Source organism: Orycteropus afer, unplaced genomic scaffold, assembly GCF_000298275.1.
Source record: "Orycteropus afer afer isolate SDZICR_OR568_19922 unplaced genomic scaffold, OryAfe1.0 scaffold00160, whole genome shotgun sequence".
NCBI lineage: Eukaryota > Metazoa > Chordata > Mammalia > Tubulidentata > Orycteropodidae > Orycteropus > Orycteropus afer.
The window spans coordinates 7,328,779-7,349,056 of NW_006921747.1; the positions used below are offsets into that span (position 1 = coordinate 7,328,779).

The window sequence follows — 20,278 nt, forward strand, 5'->3', positions numbered from 1 at the left end:
ATAAGACACTGAGAATTTAAGGTTCTTTTTTATGCAAAATTATTATACACTGCTATCACTCCTCCCTGCTCTATAGACCAATTATATTGATACTTTTAAAATGTAAATTAGATCACCACACTTCTTAATTTAAAATCTATTAGTAATTTTTATTGTATTTAAAACCAGTCTAAATTTCTTATCAAGACCTGCAAAACATCATGCCTAACTCTTTGCTCAGTATGTATTAACCTCACTGGCTTTTTTTCCCTAATTTGAAAGCAAAAGCTCACTTTTGTTTTAAAATCTTTAACTTGAACTATTTTTGCTTTTGTGTGTGTGTCTGGAAAATTCTAGCATTTAGACCTGTCCAATGTGGTAGCCACTAGCCACACATAGCTATTTGAATTAAAATTAATTAAAATGATAGGTTTAGTTCTTCAGTTATACTATCACACTTCAAATGTTCAACAGGTATATGTGATTAGTGGTCACTAATCTGTGGACAGCACAGATGCAGAAGTTTCTCATCATTGCACAAACTTCTATTAATCATCACACAAAATCCATTGCCATCAAACTGATTCCAACTCATAGAGACCCTCATTGGGTTTCCAAAGCTATAAATCTTTATGGAAGTAGATTGCCTCATCTTCCTCCTGTGGAGCGACTGGTGGATTTGAACCGCTGACCTCCTGGTTAGCAGATGAATGCCTTACCCACTAGAGCTCCTTATTAATCATCACAGGCTCAATAAAATATCATCTCTTCAGAGAAGCCTTTCCTGACCACCCTACCTACAGCAGCTCTTGCACCTACTCACACTCTGTTTCATGACTCCATTTGGCTGTCTTTGTAGCATTTAACAAGTATTTTAAATCATTGCATTTATTTATTTGTTCACCACAATGTATGTGCCAAGATGTAGGGTTAGTTTACATCTTGCTGGTTTTATTTTCTGCCATATCCCCAGGTCTAACAGAGAGAGGGTGCTCAGCAAATACTAGTCGAGTGAATAAATGAATGAAGCTTTAGCAGTTGGTGATAAGGACTGTGCCAGGTGGAAGCAGCAGGCTGAACAAAAGCAAAGCAGTAAGAGTGTGAGAGGCATGTTTGTGGCAACACTGGGTAGCCTAGTTTGGCTGGAACATAGAGTATGCAGTGTTAGGTACGTCTGGAAAGGTAGGCAGGCTGAGATTGTAGTAGTGAGAGCTTCATATGCTGGGCTGAGATTGCACTGTACTTAACACAAAATGGGGAGTCATTGAGGATTTTTTTTTTTGAAGACAGAGAAGTTTGATGGTTAGAAATATTCTTCAATAAGTTGATCTTCTAGCTGTGTAGACAGTAGACTATAGCCTAAAGACACAAGTCAGAAGGCTAAATCTATAACCCAGTGAACAAAAAAGGGGGAAGGCGGGACACATTCAAGAGTCATACACCACCAGCTATCTTTGTGTCAACACTGACTCATAGCGATCCCACGTGTGTCAGAGTAGAAGAATGTTTCATAGGGTTTTCAGTGGCAGATTTTTCAGCAGTTGATTATTGGGCCTTTCTTCTAAGGCACATTTGGGTGGACTTGAGCCTCCATCCTTTCAATTAGCAGCCAAGAGCATTAACCATTTGCATCACTCAGGGTCTCTTCAAGAGTTACGTTGTTTGGTGCAGTCAAGTCAATTTTAACTCACAGCAATGCCATGTGATTTTCTAGGCTGTAATCTTTATGGGATCAGATTGCCAGGTCTTTTCTCGCACAAATCCTTTGGGTGGGTTCAAATCACCAAGCTTTTGCTTAGCAGATAACGGCTTAAATGTTGTGCCTTCAGGATTGCTTCAAGAGTCATAGTGGTGGTCCTTGGGAGATCAGAAAGTCAGCATTTGTGTAGGGAGGTAGCTTAGAGGGAAGGATGCATAGGAAAGAAGGACACAGGGAAAAGGTAACCACAGGGAGGAAGTGGGAAGAAAGCTGTTACATTATAAGGAATTGCAGTCAATGTCATGAAACAAAATGGGTATGAAATGTTGTATGAAAAATGAATTTGCTCTGTAAACTTTCACCCAAATCATAATTAGAAAAAAAAAAAAAAGGTCATAATGGAGGTAATATCAACACATTACTTGTAAAAAAATGTGGAGAGGTTGACAGAGTCAGAGGAAGAGTCAAACAAGACACTGATATTTGGCACCCATACAATTCAACAGAATGAGCTCTGGTGGTGCAGTGGTTAAAACATTAGGCTGCTAACCAAAAGGTTGGCAGTTCGAACCTTCCAGCCTTTCCGTGGAAGAAAGATGAGGCGGTCTACTCCGTGAAGACTTACAGTTTGGAAACCCTGTGGGGCAGTTCTACTCTGTCCTATAGCATCGCTTTGAGTCAGAATCAACTCAATGGCAGTGGGTTTTATAATTCAACAGAAATGTAGTGCAGAAAAGCAATAAGTTGGCAACAAATATGCCAAGTTTTGTTTTTCAAATGTTGAATCCAAAATGTAGAGGTCAGAATCTTGAAGAAAAGGCAGACTTTGAGGAAAAAGAAGGAGTCAGCTGGGTGGATAGTGGGGTGGGAAGAATATAGCCATAGATAGCTAAGGCTTCTCAGAGAGGGCAGGGGAATATCCTATCTGCTGTAGGTTACACGGGAGCTCTGATAGCATAGTGCCTAAGGCACTTGCCTGCTAACCAGAAGGCTGGCGGTTCAAACCCACCAGCCACTCCTTGGAAGGAAGATGGGGCAATCTACTTCCATAGTGATACTGCTTCGGAAACCCAAGGAGGGGTTGCTATGAATTGGGTAAGACTCGACAGCACATAACAACAACAGTAGGTTACAAGAAACAAAGACATCATACACCTGGTCAGAGAAATTCATTGTTGACTCCAGAGGAATTTGTTCATTAGAATAATTGAACACAAGTTATATTTTAAGGTATTGAGCAGGAGAGGATTACTCAATAAACAAGGTAAACCTGTGAACAGTTTCACATACTTTTTGCAATATGATGTGAAAGTATTCACTACAGATTAGTATGTAAGCATGAGTAAGCCCATGCTTATTTTGTTTACTGCATAATCTGATGCTGGTTTTGAGAATGATCTTGGAATGAAGAAAAAGAGGTAGTAAGTGCAGTTTATGTTAAGTAGTTTGCCCACAGCAAATTACTTACCTGACTTCTAATCTTCAAGTGGACCTTTATGAGCTTTCCATCTACTCACACTCCTGCTCCTCATTGTCTGGAGTGAAGATTAAATGGAGGCATTGCATTAGATGTTCTCTGCCCTCCCTTATAGCTGTAACATCTCCACAGCCTTTACCAGATATGTTAGGAGTGGCTGCTAGCTCCAGAGCAGCTCTTTCCTAATTAACAACTTCAATTAACAAATAGAGTTTGGCACAGGGCTAAGATGAAGTTCTTCAATTTAACATTACCTTCACACACAATTTAAATCTCAGGATCCCTCAGTTGTGTAATCACAGACTTAAGAAAGGATCTAGAAGTTGTCTGGTTCATTATCCTCCTCTGTGAAAGAATGACTAACTCTAGGGACATGCACAAACACATATCACCTGCCGTCCTTATAGCAACAACTCTATTCTGGAGCCAAGATGGAAAGTAGAGCCAATTCTACCATTCCATTCTCTCTTTCTGTCAGGAACGCACTAGAAAGTCTGACCTTTTGCCTCTGCTATGACCAGTGGCTGCTACTACCTGTGGCTGTCCGTCCTTGGCAGCAAGTGCATTTTTGTCAGCCCTTGACTTGCACACACAACATGAAGAGAAGCAGCATCTACACTAGGACAACTGAGTCACCACGTTTGCAGATCAAGGGACTTCATTCTTCTCTGTCTGGACAAAAATTCAGAATCCAACTTACCTAGTTGGCTGTTTTTTCGCAAGCCACAGGGAATAGTACTCTTCTCTGGCTCTTTTCCAACTTTTATTTCTTAGCTGAAAAGACACCTCCTTGGCAAAACTTTCCTTGACCTTCTAATCTAAAGTTGGTGTTCTCTTCTATCACAGTGATTGTCATCATATTCCGTTTTCTCTAACACCCTAAAAAGCACTTTATTATTGTGTACATTTGTAAGTGTAACTGCTTTTCTCCCTACGTAGAATATAGGTTTCATGGAAACCAGAGACATATCTCCAGCATTTCTCCAGCGCCTAGCCTAGTGATTGCTTACCTTAGTCAGCTATTGCTGTATAAAAAATCGCTGCCAGGTTCAGTGGCATGTAACTCAAAAATCTTTAGGTTAACTGGGACAGCTCTGCTGTAGACTACTTGTCTATGGGTTAGCTGAAATACTTTTGCTCCTTATATTTTTTCTGTCTTCAGGGACCAGTGGCTCTTTAGAACAGATTCTTCTCATGGCCTTTGTTTGTACGGTGTCTCCTAATATCACATTTGCCAAATCAAGCCCAACATTACTGGAATTGGGAAGTATATTCTTCCTAAGGAGGTTGGGGAAAGATGAATAATTTTCAAATAATAACCTAAACTACCATGATGCTCCACAAATATAAACAATAGAATAAGTGAATGTCCTCTCTAGAGCAGCTGACCATAAAAAGTCAGCTTTTAAAGCTAAAGCACTTTCTATCCATAGGTTTTTTAGCCATTATAACCCTGAGCCTCATCAATGTTAGTTTTAGGACTTCAGTCCACTTGAGAATCCGTGACCTAGTACGAAAGAACACCACCATCTTATTTTCCTTGGAGAGGAGCCAATTTAAGATCTCTGCTTGTTTAACAGAGGTTAAAGCCTCCTTCATTTGATCCTGGCTCTCCCTGTGCCCCCTCTTTAGGCATCAGGAAGGCTTAATTCCTGCCAAAAACTAGAGGAGATGAAACCAATTAGAAGATCCTACCATCTGGTAGTGTGGGCTTATCATATTTGCAGCCAAGATTCCAACTAAGACTGTTAAAGAGTTTGTGCACAATAGTTTGAGTTTTTGTGCAGAGTAAGAAATATCTTGGTCACTGGGAGAAATTATAGGTGCCTCAGAGTAATCAGTTATCTTAGGAATGATATCCCCAACACACTGCCAAAGAGTGGCCTTAAGGGACCACCCCCAGTCACATGGGTAGACAATACTTCCTAAAACTGATTCATGAAAACAGGTTTGCTTCTAGTTTGATGAGGATTATTAAGGATCCCTCTTGGTTTTCACAAACTGATCATTCTGCCTATATTTTAAACCATTTGCCTGCCTTGATTTCTGATCTTGCCTGATTCATGAGAATCTTTTTATGTTCTTTTCTTATTGGTAGTTCTTCTGGACTCAGCATATTGACCTTTATTCTAGCTTCAGCCTCTCTGAATTTTCCTTCTGAAGAGATGCTACCATGGTAAGTAAAGCATCTGCCCTTTTTTTTTTTCTTTGTCTATTGAGCGCCTACTCTCCATTATTTTGGTAATAGCATTTTTATTTCCTTTGTGGAACTATCTTCCAAATTTGTCCATGTGGACTGGCCGCACCTCAAGTTCTAAAGATGTTCAAGTGATTAGGCCAAGGCCAACCAAAATACTACGATATCCTGGTCACTGTGTCAAATTAAAAAAGGGCATGTAACCTTGGTCAATGCCAAGACTTTTATGGAGCTATTAGTCTTTAGCTGGGCTGAGATCTGACATATAGCATAAGTATGCTTGTGAGTGAAGTCAACATAGAGAATGCACAGCCAAATTCTAGAAAGTGTGTTTCTGTCCTGATGACATCATTCTGTCCTGAAACCAGCAATTACTGAATTCAAAACTATCCAGATAGTTGGGTTTTTTTCACTTGCAACCAAGTGAAAAATGTCTTGCTCATTGGCAAAAAGTATAGATGCCTGAGGGAGACCTGAGTACTCACTGTTTCCCCCTTATCTCTATAAGCACTGAGTTTAAAACCAAAGACACAGTTTGGCCCACATATTTAGTTTATTCTTATGGACTGAATCATAACAGAAAGGAAATGATTTCAGATTTAGTGTTGTGGCATATTTGGATCCAGTGTAAATTTAGCCTCCCTAAGATTTCAATTTTTCCCATCTACAAAATAGATTCATCATAGATAATGACCACCCTCATAGGAAAACACTAAAGATTAATTAGTCACATTGTACTTATGGTGCATTTATGTTAATAGATAAGGAGGCTGGTTAATTATATTACCCTGTGTTTGCCTAGCATTTCTTATTTTTCAAAGTTCTTTCATGTAAGTAATGGCATTTGCAACAGCTCAGAGAATCCAGAATTATCATCTCATACTATACATGAGGAAATGAAACTGGACCCAAAGAAAGAGTGAGACTTCTCAAGGTCACACAGCAAGTCAGAATTGTCACTGAGCAAGTTATCTCAATTCCTGCATACATTAACTACTCTATTAAAACCCATTGGAAATTGTTCTGTTGGTCTATAACTAGTTGCCATTGAATTGATTGACTCATGGTGACCCCATGTGTGTCACAGTAGAACTGTACTCCATAGGGTTTTCAATGGCTGATTTTTTATAAGTAGACTGCCAGACCTTTATTGTGATGTATATCTGGGTAAGTCTTCTGTCCTCAGGTACATAATTTTACTCTGATAGTCATTATAAAACCTATAACCTTTCACTTAGCAGATGTGTGCATTCACTGTTTGCACCACATAGGGACTCCTCTGGTCTACCAAAATATAGAAGCCAAACCCATTGTCATTGAGTTGAAATACAACTCACAGTGACCCTAAATGATAGAGTAGAATTGCCCCATAGGTTTTACAAGTTTGTAAATCTTTATGGAACAGTGCTCTTAAAATTAGAATAATATATCCAAAGGATTAAACTTTCACTGAGATAATCATCACACTATTTTTAAGAAAAAAGTTGGAAGTAAACTGTTGTTGTTAGGTGCTATCGAGTCAGACCTGACTCATAGTGACCCCTCCTTGGGTTTCTGAGGCATTATCACTACAGAAGTAGATTGCTTAACCTTCATTCCGAGGAGTGCCTGGTGGGTTTGAACCACCAGCCTTCTGGTTAGCAGTCAGGTGCCTTAGGCACTATGCTACCAGGGTCCATGGAAGTAAACTAAAATTCCTTAAAAGGAGAAAATTAAATTAATTAGGGTACATATGTACAATGGGCTTTTCTTATTGTTGTGGATGTCATCAAATAGATTTCAATTCATAGCAACTCCATAGGACAGAGTAAAATTGCTCCACTGGGTTTCCTAGGCTATAATCTTTACTGGAACAAATCACCAGGTCATGTCTCCTGTGTACAATGTGATTGAGCTGACAGACATATAATGGTACTGTACATGTATAATTTGTAATCCATATATCTTGATGATGTACGCACTATACTTTATATTGTTATTTTAATGTGAACTTTCTCTATTTACAAATAAAAAGATTATCATATAATAGTGCATGCTTTGACTTGCAGGCAGCAGCATCCAATCTTGCATATCATGCATCTCTTGAGTACTGTAACGTTATCTTTCTGTTTAATTTTCTTTCAAAAATATTACCATGAAGTGCATCATGGTTCCCAAGCAGAGCAAGACCAGTGCTAGCTAGTGACAACAGCAGCAAGAGGCAAAGGAGAAGCATGGATTTGGAAGTAAAACAAAGGGTTATTAAATAATATGAAGGTGGAAAATCAGTGAATGCTACTGTTACTGATTTAGACATATTCACACAACATCCAAATCACATAATGTCCTATATCACAGAACATATTGTGGACATTAAATGATGCATGATTGTATTATAAATCTTAAGTTTTAAATTTATATGCTCAGAAAAAGATGGGGATGTTATCCTTAGTCTCATGGTTATACAAGTTTTATTTGGTGTCTATATTCCTGTGGTTTACAATATCCCTATTACTTTCACACAGAATAAAAGCAATTCTCAAAAAGTTCGTTTAGTCGCAAAGGTTCAACGTAGTGAACAAACAGAAGCAGGCTTAACCATTCGGTGTCCTCATTCTTAGCCCCAATTTTGCCCATATCCTCTGAGACCTGGGTCTCCCATGGTCTTGGGCTTCCCTTTGCTCTATGGACAGCAGGGACACACCAATGTCACAAGAGCATTCTGGGGTAGAAAGAAATTCCCAGTAACCTCAGCACCCTGCACACCTTGACAGCAGCTTGCATGAAGCAGCAGAGTGTTATGGGCTGTGTCGAAAAGGCAGCATGAACTGATGTGTGTTTGGGGAGGGGGTGGTGAGGAGGGGGTTGTAGCTGCTACCATAGTTGGGGAATACAAGATTCATAAGGGAGCAGGCCAAGGTGTAGTCAATGTAATTATGAAAAGCCCTACAAGCCCTCAGGCATGCCAGGATGCCATGCAACCAGAAACACAAAAGCACTGCTCATGCTCCTTCCATCAGAGAGCTCAGTTTCCTCATCTGTGAAGAGCTGAAAATAAAAGTATCTTCTTCATGGTGTTTTGTTGAGTAGAAACGAAATTTGAAACCCAGTCATTTGGTTCTTCTCATAATAACAATGCACAGTTGATGTTAACTACTCTTATCAAAGATACTGGCATTCAAAACAGAAAAGTGACTTAACAAAAGCCGGCCAATTCATCAATGGTACAGCCAGGTCTTGAACCAGAAACCCTTCATTTAGAAAAAAAGGAACTTTATTTAAGATGCTTCGTGACAATAGTTCAAAAGGAGCTGGAATGAGCTTTCCATTTGATGAATATCTGGTTTTCACCTCCATCACTTTCCAGCTATACAGAACTAACTATACATAGGAATTTACAGCTTAGCCTCTAGAATTCTCAAACCCTGTCATATCAAGGCACTATCCAATGAAATGGCAATAATTCAGGGCTATTCTCATCACTGTGCCTGATATTACATAGTATACATTCATTCATTCATTCGTTCAACCAGTACTACTGACCACTATCGTATGGCGAGGATTGTTGGAAAGTTGAATAAAATAAGATCATGGGCTTTAAGCTACTTTCCAGTTGGGCAGATAAGACAAGGCCCCAGCTGATTAAATACTAGAACAAAGTGTGACAATTGCTATGAGGAAGGTACCAAGGCTAAAGGAACAGAGGAAAGTATAGACATGGGAAAGCAGGGAAGGTCTAATGAAGAAGATAATGCAAGAGGTAGGACCAACCAGCAGAACAGAATTTCAACAAAAGAATATGGGAACAGTGGTTTTTAGATGCAATGGGAGGTACAGCAGAGTGGATATGAGAACCATTGAGTGACCACTGTTTGACTAGAGACCGCGACTGAACTGTAGTGTGGACAGTCTCTGCTAACGAAATAAGTTGGGATTCTAGATGATTCCATGGACACTTTACACATACACCAGACTGCCAGACTACTCACTGGGTCAGCCTCAATCATAATACACCCAGGAGCCCACCACAGAGCCACATAGGACATATTCACCCCTACATCAGCACTCCTTTCCCACAGTGTCTCCACCCATCTATCAGATGGAGTCTGCCCATTCACCAGACTCCAGTTACAATTGGCAACAAGAGTAAAGGAACAAAAGTCATTGCTGTATGAGCAAGAAGTCTCCAGGGAACATGAATGTATCAATGTGCTCTGGAGCATCTTTCACGCCTGGTAAGAAAACAGAAATCTCAATATGTCACTTCTCTTCTTAAAATCTATCAGTGGTTTTCGCACAACTTTTAGGCTAGAGATCAAAATCTATAACAGGCCCATAAGGCTGGGCCCCTACAGCCCTCTCCAGTCCTGCTCTCTCCTATTTTCTCCCGTGACTAGGCCTCTGTCCAAGGAAGTTCATAGAATGTTCCTCCTTGATGTCACCCACACAACAGCAAAGCCTTCTGTTCTTAGCTCAAAGATCTATCCTACAGGAAGTTCTCCCACCTCTTTACCAGAACTGGTTCACTTTGAAAAAGTCATATGTTCTAGCCTTCAGTGCATTTATCACAACATATCATGCACTCATTTGTGTGATTATTTGATTAATAACAGCAACCCTCACTAGCCAGTGAAGTCCAGGAGCACAGAGCTGCTTTCTGTTTTTGTTCAAAATAGTACTGACACTCCCTAAACACTTGTTGAATATTGAATGGATATGCCTGAGGCCCAGGGTAGGCTTAATCCTCTGTATTTGCATACACAATGTGATGTTGTTGTTGTTGTTGTTATGTGCCGAGTCAAACCCGACTCATAGCAACCCCTCCTTGGGTTTCCGAGGCAGTATCACTACGGAAGTAGGATTGCCCAACCTTCCTTCCGGGGAGTGGCTGGTGGGTTTGAACTGTCAGCCGTCTGGTTAGCAGGCAAGTGTCTTAGCCACTACGCTACCAGAGCTCCCTTTGAGGAAGATTCAAAGATTTCATTAGATTCTTAAGGTATTCAGTGATCCTTCTCCCAAAGGTTAAAAACAAGAGTTTCTTCTCTTAATTGTTTACCTAAGAAGTTTTCCATATGCTTTCCTCATGGAAAGACAGCCCTAGAATGACTCAGAGATCATTTGAGCTCCATTTTATAAATAAACATGAGAAGGGATTGCTTCTGCAGGCTCACCACTAAACCATTCAAGAAGACAGTTCAGTGTTTGAACACACATTGTAAAATCCCAATTCAGTGTATTTTTCACTGCATCAAATGTGATGCATATGTCTTTTATCCTCCTGTCTACATTCTGTCTTTCCAAATTCAACTCATACGTCCTGGTTCTTGAAATCTAGTCTGATTTCCTCTATCTGGAAGTTTTCACTCCCTCCTCTGAACTTCTGCTTATGTAGGTACAAGAGAAATAGAAGGAAGTTTTTTTGTGTGTGTCTATCTCTATTTCCTATGTAAGACCAGAGTCCCTTAAGGGAGAGGCGATTCCAAATATACTTTATTTCCTTCAATTTCTAATGCATAACCTTGTAATGGCAAATGAATCTCATCTCTTAAGTCAACTCTGACCAATTTGTAATAGCTTCCTGGAGTGTATTGTGAGAAGGAATTTGAGGACATAACTATATGCAGTAGGAAAGAATTCTTTGATCAATGAATGATGCCTGGAAAGGATTGTAAGGGACAGTGATGGCACATGTGTGACATAGAAGATGATAATAAAAGTGCTTTAAATGAAGCTTCCAAGTATCCATTTAAGGTACAGCTATTGGTTTCTCCCTGTCTGGAGTGAAGGAGAGTGAAAAAAATCAAAGACATATGGACGCAATTAGTCTAAGGCACTTGTGGTCCATGTGAACCTCAGCCTCCATGACCCTGAGACCAGAAGAACTAGACAGTGGCTGACTACCATTGCCAATCACTCTGAAAGACATAACAGTAGGAGATCCTGGAGAGTAGAAGAAAAATGTGGAGCAAATCTCAAAATAATAAAACAAGACAGGTTTACTAGTCTGTCTGATAGGGACTGAAAAACCTCCAAGACTATGGCCAGGCCCTGAACTGAACTCACACCCATGGCTCAACTTTCAGCCAAACAATAGGCAGGCCTATGAGGTGAACATTAACACCAGAGAGTTTTGTACTTGTTAGAACAAGCAAACATAAGAGATCAAAAGGGAAACATTTGCCCAGGGGTAAATCTCAAAAGGTAGGAATGGTTAGGAAAGGATAAAGGGAAATGGTAACCACAAGGAGGAAGTGGGAAGAGTGCTGTTACATTGTGGGTATTGCAATTAAAGTCACAAAACAAAATGTGTATGAGCTATTGAATAGAAAACCAATTTACTCTGTAAACTTTCACCTAAATCACAATAAAAAGTTAATACTTTTTTAAAAAGTGCTTTAAATGAATAAATCTGAACAGTTTTTCAAATGTTCTATAAGACTACTTTATCCTGAGCATCTGAGACGAGAGCAATGATTTTACCCGTACCAGTAGAAGTAATCTATGCAGAATAAGAAATGTTCACAACTCTTCTACCTACAGCAAGACAGAAAAGCTTGTGATCACCACTGATATAACTAGAACGAATGTAGCTATTTCCCTGAGAGCCTGTCTTTGGATACAGCAGCCAAAATCTGAAATCCCCACCTTGAGGAAAATAAACATATGCAGAAGCAGTTGAAGGGAGAAGAGGAGGAATACTAGGAGTTCACCATTCAAAATACTCTCCCTCAACTATATCACATTTCACCAAAATCTGCTCCACCCATCAACGCTTATGCAAGTTCCCTTTCCCCAAGAAATCTTCATTGTCCATAGTAATAGCTTCCGTCTCAGAGATCCTAGTTCTTAATCTTCGGTCATAAAGTTTGTTGTGGCCTTACCTATGTCGAGCCCTTTCACTGATATTTCACTTTTTTGTGTCCACATTGTTGCCATCTTGAAAGGGAGAAAGGTTCCAAGAGAAGAGTTCACTGTGTTTGGAGCTCTAGTGGCATAGTGCCCAAGGCATTTGACTGCTAACCAGAGGTTGGTAGTTCAAACCCACCAGCCACTCCTCAGAAGGAAGATCAGTCAATCTACTTTTGTAGAGATACTGCCTCAGAAACCCAAGGAGGAGTCGCTATGAGTTGAATCAACTCAATGGCAGTGAGTTTGGTTTGTTTAAAGCTGGATTCAAATAATAGCTTAGGCTCTGAATAGCAGCATGATGGAAGTCCCTGGGTGGTACAAATGGTTAACACACTCTGTTGTTAACCAAAAGGCTGGTAGCTTGTATCCAACCAGACAAACCTCAGAAGAAATGCCTGGTGATCAGAAGCAGAAATCGGTCATTGAAAACACTATGGAGCACAGTTCTACTCTGACACACATGAGATCTCCATGACTCAGAGTCGACTCCATGGCAACTAGTTTAGCTGCATAATATGAAGAAGACACTTACTCTCTCTCAGTCTCAATAGCGTTATCTATAAAATAGAGTCATAACTTTTCAGGGTTGTTATAAAACTTAAAGAAGACTATATATGCTAAGTATCTGGCACACAGTAGCTCTTCAAAATAATCTTTGTTTGCTTCCTCAGCAGCTTTCCATTCTCCTCATTCCTGCATTTGTTGTTGTTGTTGTTATGTGCCGTCAGACTAACTTTTTGACAGCAAGAGTTAGACATCTTTTGTGTCCTCTACTATTACAGAGCAAGGAATAGATATTATTAGAATGAAATAATAAAATGATAATGCTGAAGGATAAAAATCAAGTGTAAGCAGACTGATCTTCTTCTAGGATTGGGCAAGCAACTTAATTTTGTTAGGCTTACAATGTAAAATAGGAAAGGTGATGAGTTTGACAAACTGGAGAGTTTATGCCTGAAAAAGACCAATAATTCTCAGTTCCAGACAACAGAAGCTGAGCAGGAATGGGGGTACATGATTGACAAATCCCCTGATTTTTTTTTTTTTTCCAGAAAACTTGGAATTCTGGACTTTTATGTCTAGTATTGATATTTTCGAAGCTCTATGAAGCTCTATGGAGCTCTGGTGGCATAGTGCCTAAGGCATTTGACTGCTAACCAGAAGGCTGGTGGTTCAAACCCACCAGCCACTCCTCAGAAGGAAGGTTGAGCAACTACTTCCATAATGTTACTGCCTCGGAAACCCAAGGAGGAGTCTCTATGAGTCAATGGAAGTTTTTTTTTTTTTTTTTTTTAATGAAGCTCAAGCAAATGAAGTCTGTGGATTGTTAGTTTGCAACTTTGAAATGGATCACGGACTCTCAGGCAAGGACTAAGAGGTCTTCTGTAGGTTGCCAGTACCTAAATTCTTATTTGAATGTCCCAGGGCTTTCCAATCAGATACACAACAGAGGGAGTCCCACTGAAATTTGGCCTTCTACCTGACTGTCTACCTGATTGTCATTTAGGCTCTCAGCATCTTCATGCTGTGTAATTCCCTGACTCCTGGAGACATTTGCTAATTTTGTTAGACGAATCACCTTGTCAGGGGTTTGCAGCAACGCTAAATGATAGATGCATATGATCCTTCTGGATGTCAACTCCCAGTCTGGTAGGAGAGTTAACACAGAAACACAACACAGGTAACATTGCAAGACAAGTCAGCCAGGGATCACAAACTCAATGCTTCCAGGAGCCAGTCAGCTACAGAAAATGAGAGGAGTGGTCGGGTTGGGAAAGAGTCTGCTTAGATGGGATGAATGTTCCCTGCTTTAGCCATAGGAATGTTATCTGGGACAGAGTTGCCAAAACTTTTAAAATTTCAAAAAGGTCAAGATAGCCAAGTGTCAACATAAAATTCCCTGATTTGTAAACACTAAATGAATCTGAAGACATGCTTGGTCTGGGTTTGGTCATTTGGTGACCCTTTCTGCAGTAGCTGAAACCACTGGCCCAGTTTGGCCAGCCTGACTCGTTTCTTGTTAGGTATTGTTGCATCAATTCTGACTCATGGTTTTCCCATCCTTGCAGAGTAGAACCACTCCATAAAGTTTTCAAGGCTGTGATCTTTCAGAAACAGATCATCAGGTCTGTCTTCCAAGGCACTTCTGGCTGGATTTGAACTGCAAACCTTTCAGTCAGTAGTTGAATGCTCAACCATTTGTGCCATCAAGTACTCCTGCAGTATTTGATAAACAATAAATGGAAGGCTCAGCAAGGCGCACCACACAGTCAGAACAGAAGAGGAACAAGACAACATGGCCTCTCTGTCCTTGCACAAGCTATTCCCTCTACCTGTAATGTTCTCACTCACCCCTTTCCCACTCCACCTGCACCTCCGTGATCTTGTCCTCCTGCAAAACTTCTGTTTATCTTTAAAGCTCAGTTCAATACCTCTCAGTGTAGCCAACTCCATTCCTTACGGTATCTCTAACACTGTACAAATCCCTGCTATTGCATTCACAGCATTACATTTTAATTTTCTCTTTACAGGACAGTTAGCCTCACTAGGGATAAAGTTCTCTAGGGCAGGAAATGTGTCTTACTTTTCTCTGCATGTCTAGTGCTTAATATACATCTGGGTTTGGTGAAGGACTCAAAATGCTTGCTAAATTACTAGAGGACTTTCTAGATTAAAGAGATTCTCAAAATGTGATCCTCATACTAATTACAACAAAGTCCCCCCAGGGCTTGCTCTTGGTATTCTGATGCAGAAGACTAGACCCTCTCACAACCCCCATTCTTGCTTTAAATAAGCTTTCTGGGTGAATCTTGTGTGCACAAAGTTTGATGGCCTGTGAGCTACACTGGAAAAAGTATTCAATGAGGAAAAAGTGTTTGTCTTTTTATTAGCCATTATATTCGTAGTATTTAGCATAGAGATGGGCACAAAGTAAGCATTCAGCATATATTGGATGGATGGATGGATGGATGGATGGATGACTTGATGGGTGGATGGATGAAAAGGCAAGAAATATGTTGCAACAATGCTCCTCAGACTTCTAACAGAAACATTGGTCAGTATTTTCATCCGCTCCATTGTTTACTGAAGATAATTTTTGCTGAAAACAATTTAAAAATAGTTGCAGCAATACATCGACAAGGACCTACCAGAAATTTAAGCTGGATTCAGAACAGGACATGGAATAAGGGATATCATTTCTGATGTCAGATGGGTCTTAGCTGAAATCAGAGATTACCAGGAAGATGTTTACCTGTGTTTTATTGACTATGCAAAGGCATTCAATTGTGTGGCTCATAATGAATTATGGATAACATTGAGAATAGGAATTCCAAAACACTTAATTGTGCTCATGCAGAATGTGTACATAGACCAAAAGATACTCTTTCTAACAGAACAAGGGCATACTGAGCAGTGTAAGATCAGGAAAGGTATGTGTCAGAGTTGTATGCTTTCACCATAGTTATTCAACCTGTATGCTGAGCAAATAATCTGAGAAGCTGGACTGTATAAAGAATGCAGAATCAAGATTAAAAGAAGACTCAAAAACAACCTACGATATGCAGATGACATAACCTTGTTTGCTGAAGGCAAAGAAGACTTTAAGCACTTACTGATGGAAATCAAAGACTACAGCCTTCAGTATGGATTACACCTCAACACAGAGAAAACAAACATCCTCACAACTGGGCCAACAAGCAACATCTTGATAAACAGAGAAAATATTGAAGTTGCCAAGGATTTCATTTTACTTGTAGCCACAATCAACACTGATAAAAGCAACAGTCAAAAAGTCAGAGACATTGCATTGGACATATTTGCTGCAAAAGACCTTTTTAAAATGTTAAAAAGCAAGGATGTTACTTTGCAGATTAAGGTGTGGCTGACCCAAGCCATGTTATTTTCAATCTCCTCACAGGAATGTGAAAGCTGAACAATGAATAAAGAAGGCCTAAGAACTGATGCCTTTGAATTGGCAAAGAATATTAACTATACCCTGGATTGCCAGAAGAATGAACAAATCTGCCTTGGAAGTAGTACAGCCAGAAGGCAAGATGGTAAGATTCCTTCTCACGTATTTTGACCATGTTATCAGGAGGGATCAGACCTTAGAGAAGGACATTGTGCTTGGTAAAGTAGAAGGTCAGCAAAAAAGAGGAAGCCCCTCACTGAGATGGCTTGACACAGTGATTGCAACAATTAACTTAAACACGGCAATCAATGACTATGAAGATGGCGCAGAACTGGACAGCGTTTCATTCTGTTGTACATAATGTTACTATGAATGGAAACCGACTCCAAGGCACCTAACAACAACAAAAACATCGTTTACACTCACCACATAGGCAAAGATAAATGACAGCTGGTCAGTAACTGCCATGTCTGTGGAAGCCTCCCCCTTCCTTCCCCTGTAGGCTTGTAAGGGGACACAAGGCATTTGGATCGGTAAATGACTTTAGCCTTTACTGGATGCAAGCAAGGAAAACAAGAAAAATTAAATGCAAAGAAGACACCAAACTCTCATCTTGGCTAATGGTATTAGTTGATACTCCTCTTCCATCTTCCCTGCTTTCCCTGTTCTATAATCACCTCTCTTCCTTTTTGAATCCCCTGTTGCTAACATATCTAGCAGGAATATTTCTGGTTACACTTCCTCTCCCTTCCCTTCTCCACCCTCTGGTGGAGGGATAATGAATAGCAAAATGCACAGAAAAATAAAACAGGAAAAATTCTGAAAAAAAATTTTTTCTGAAAAGATTTTTTTTCTGGGGGTCAGACTGACTTTGGGCAATTAATTTAAGGTAACTACAAGTCCAGATTTTAAAAAGGCACAGAAAATTAAATCTGAATAAAATGTTTTTCATAAGTGATTAATCAAACCCACTCTTCTCTAAACCACTCTGTTTCTTTTGACTTTTTTTTTTCCTTCATTCAAACTGGGACATGTATAAAAATTTCCCACACTAATGGACCACAGTGAAGATAGCCCCAAAGGGCTCTTTAGCCTTACATAGAAGTTAATAGAGTCCTACAGGCGAGCTGGGAATTGCAGTGACAGCATCACCATCTGAATTGCCCAATACTCTCTCTGATGTAGGGTCTAAAGAGAGTAGACTAAAAGTCTAAATAAACACAATGTAACTATTTCTCAGACAAGCCCTACTACAATGTTCGCCACTGGACTATAAGCTATTTGAAAGCCTGGGTATTTTATCATCTTTTTATTTCCAATGTCCATCTTAGTTCAAAGCATTGAAGAAATATTTAATGAAAGATCAAATGACCGATGCAAGACTTCATGGAAACCTATATATTGGTATACGTCAGGAATCAATTTCAAGAACTCAGATCCTGCCAGTGCAAGTTCACTGTCCCTAATAACTACCCAGTAACCCCACTGGAAGTGAAGTCTTAAGTTGTGAAGACAACAATACAGAAGCAGCACCTTTTGCTTTAGAACACTTCCTCCTATTTTTGTCTTTTATTATCTCATCCAGCCAGTCAACATCTTGACACTAGAATAGCAGTTAACAACTCTCTCCACCAAGCTCTGCTGTTGACACCTCTCAGCAATGTGAGTGAATATCATGCCAGCCATTTATTCTTCTTGATTCTCTAAGCAATTATTCATTTAGTAATGTACCCCTTTGAGAGTATGACAAAGGCTGTGGAGTATAACAAGAGCTATAGAGCTTCTCCCTAGAAAGTACATCAGCATATCATATATATATACAACAGATTATTCATAATCTTAGTTTATAGATACACTGATGCCTACACTCAAATCCTCCCTTAAAAGACCTTGTCGTGTGCCATCCAGTTCATTCTGTCTGAGTCATAGTGACCTTATAGGGCAGAGTATAAATTCCCTATAGTGTTCCCCACCAGCCACTCCTCGGAAGGAAGATGGGGCAGTCTACTTCCGTAATGATACTGCCTCGGGGTCACTATGAGTCTGTCTGACTCGATGGCACATAACAACAACAACAACAGGGTTTCCTAGGCTACAATTTTTATGGGAGCAAATCACTAGGTCTCTTCTCCCACAGAGTGAATGGTGGTTTTGAACCACCAACAGTTTGTTTAGCAGCTGAGTGCTTAGCTATTGTGCTACCAGGTCTCCTTCTAAAAGACCTTACACTAAGCCAAATCAAAAAGAGTGTGGCTAAAAACCTACTGAGTATTATTTTAGTTCCTCAAGAAGATATTTTCACAGAATTACAATTCAACATTCAACAATTAAACTTCAGCTCTTTTTTTGAGGGTAGTGAGTAACACAAAACCAAAAAACAAAAACAAAAACAAAAAACTCACTGCCATTGAGTTGATTCCAGTTCATAGCTACCTCCACTGGGTTTCCAAGGCTAGAAATCTTGATGGGAGTAGATGTCCCCATCTTCCTTCTGTGGAGCAGCTCGTGGGTTTGAACTGCTGATCTTTGACTAGCAGCCAAATGCTTTATCCACTATGCCACCAGAGCTCCTTATGAGTAACAGAGTAGGCAAGATATTCAACCTGAATATTATCAAAATGCAGAATGGCTATTTGCTCTATCCAGTGGATCACTCCTAGTAAAACCAATGGGTCACTTCAGAGCAAAATCACACCTATGATTTGAAACACAAAAGTTTTTCACCTTAAGTGTTTTCCAGGTCACATTTGACAAGATCCTAAAACTTCTTTCATTTCTTGAGTATTCTCGGATTGTGTAAGGATCAATGAATCTATTAGTGGCCAGGAATATGGGCCTTCGGGGACACAAGACCACTGCTTAACCTTAGCTAAGTTTCAGAACCTGTTTCAGCTTTAGTTCCTTCATTTCTAAAGGGAATATAACATTCAGAACTCCACTGCTCTCCTGCCAGGACTAAATGAGCCAACACATGAAAGGCAATGAGTGCATTGCATAGGCCATAGTAAATACTCAATAAATGGTAATGAATATTACTGTAATTATCCATAAAATATTTATCATAGTTCTTGACATACAGTGTCCTGAATAAAAAGAATCTGATACAATTACAATGCTTGGGATTCATATCAATATTAGTTTATGGGTGGTCTCAGGATTACAGGAATTTTGAATTCTCCTTTAGAGCCTTCAAAATATATTCAGTTCAAGTCACTGAAGACTCACATATGGGAACGTGGGAAAGAGATGAAGGAAATATGGTCTATGCCTTCAACCGCCCATACCTCAGCAAAAGTCACCAAATCAATATTGTCGTTGTTGTTAGGTGCTGTCGAGTCATCTCCGACTCTCATAGCGATCTTATGTACAACAGAATGAAACACTGCCCACTCTTGTGCCAGCCTCACGATCCTTGCTATACATTAGCTCATCACTGCAGCCACTATGTCAATCCCTTTTGTAGCGGGCCTTCCCCAAATTGATTGTGGCTTACAAAACCTATGGTACCAATTTTATCCAGTTTTGGGTCTGAAGTTGTTCTTGCTCATTCAGCTCACACTTCCATGCCATATGTTCCTACTTAAGTTTAATAGGTAAAAAAATGTCTCTCCTGAGTAATGTGTATGCTTTAATCTGACGTAAAATGACAATAAATCTGACATAAAATACAAACTCACAGGTTTCCTTTTCAGTGTTACCCTTAGTTGTAAGAAAAACCAGAGACTAGCATTTGTTGCCTGCATTTTATAATGCATTCAAGTCAGATGCCAGAGATTCAACTATCTCTTCTCCGTCTTGAGGCCACCATTGTTCTGTTTTGTGCTTAAAGGCCATCCTACAAACCCCAATCATTTCAAGTCTTTTTGGAAATAATCAAGACATACATTTTTAATGATTATAGATCATTTTCAACAATTGAAAACCACACATACAACTTCTCACCTACCTCCTTCTTATCAAGCCTCAAGGACAGGTTCTCATTTTAATTTATGGATGAAAAAAAGGCTTGAGCATTTTAGACCACATTCTCCAAGTTAGACCCTTAATTCTACATCTCTCAAAGTTTCCTATGTGTGAAACTCTCTCAGCTAATCTAGAAAACTTTGTCAAGGTAAGGGAAAAGTC

At 39.7% G+C, this 20,278-nt stretch overlaps 1 protein-coding gene across 1 annotated transcript in view; it reads right to left on the bottom strand.

The window, feature by feature from the left end:
- Nucleotides 1–20,278, bottom strand: part of GRIA1 (glutamate ionotropic receptor AMPA type subunit 1) — a 515,315-nt gene that overhangs the window by 491,581 nt on the left and 3,456 nt on the right. The window lies entirely within an intron of this gene.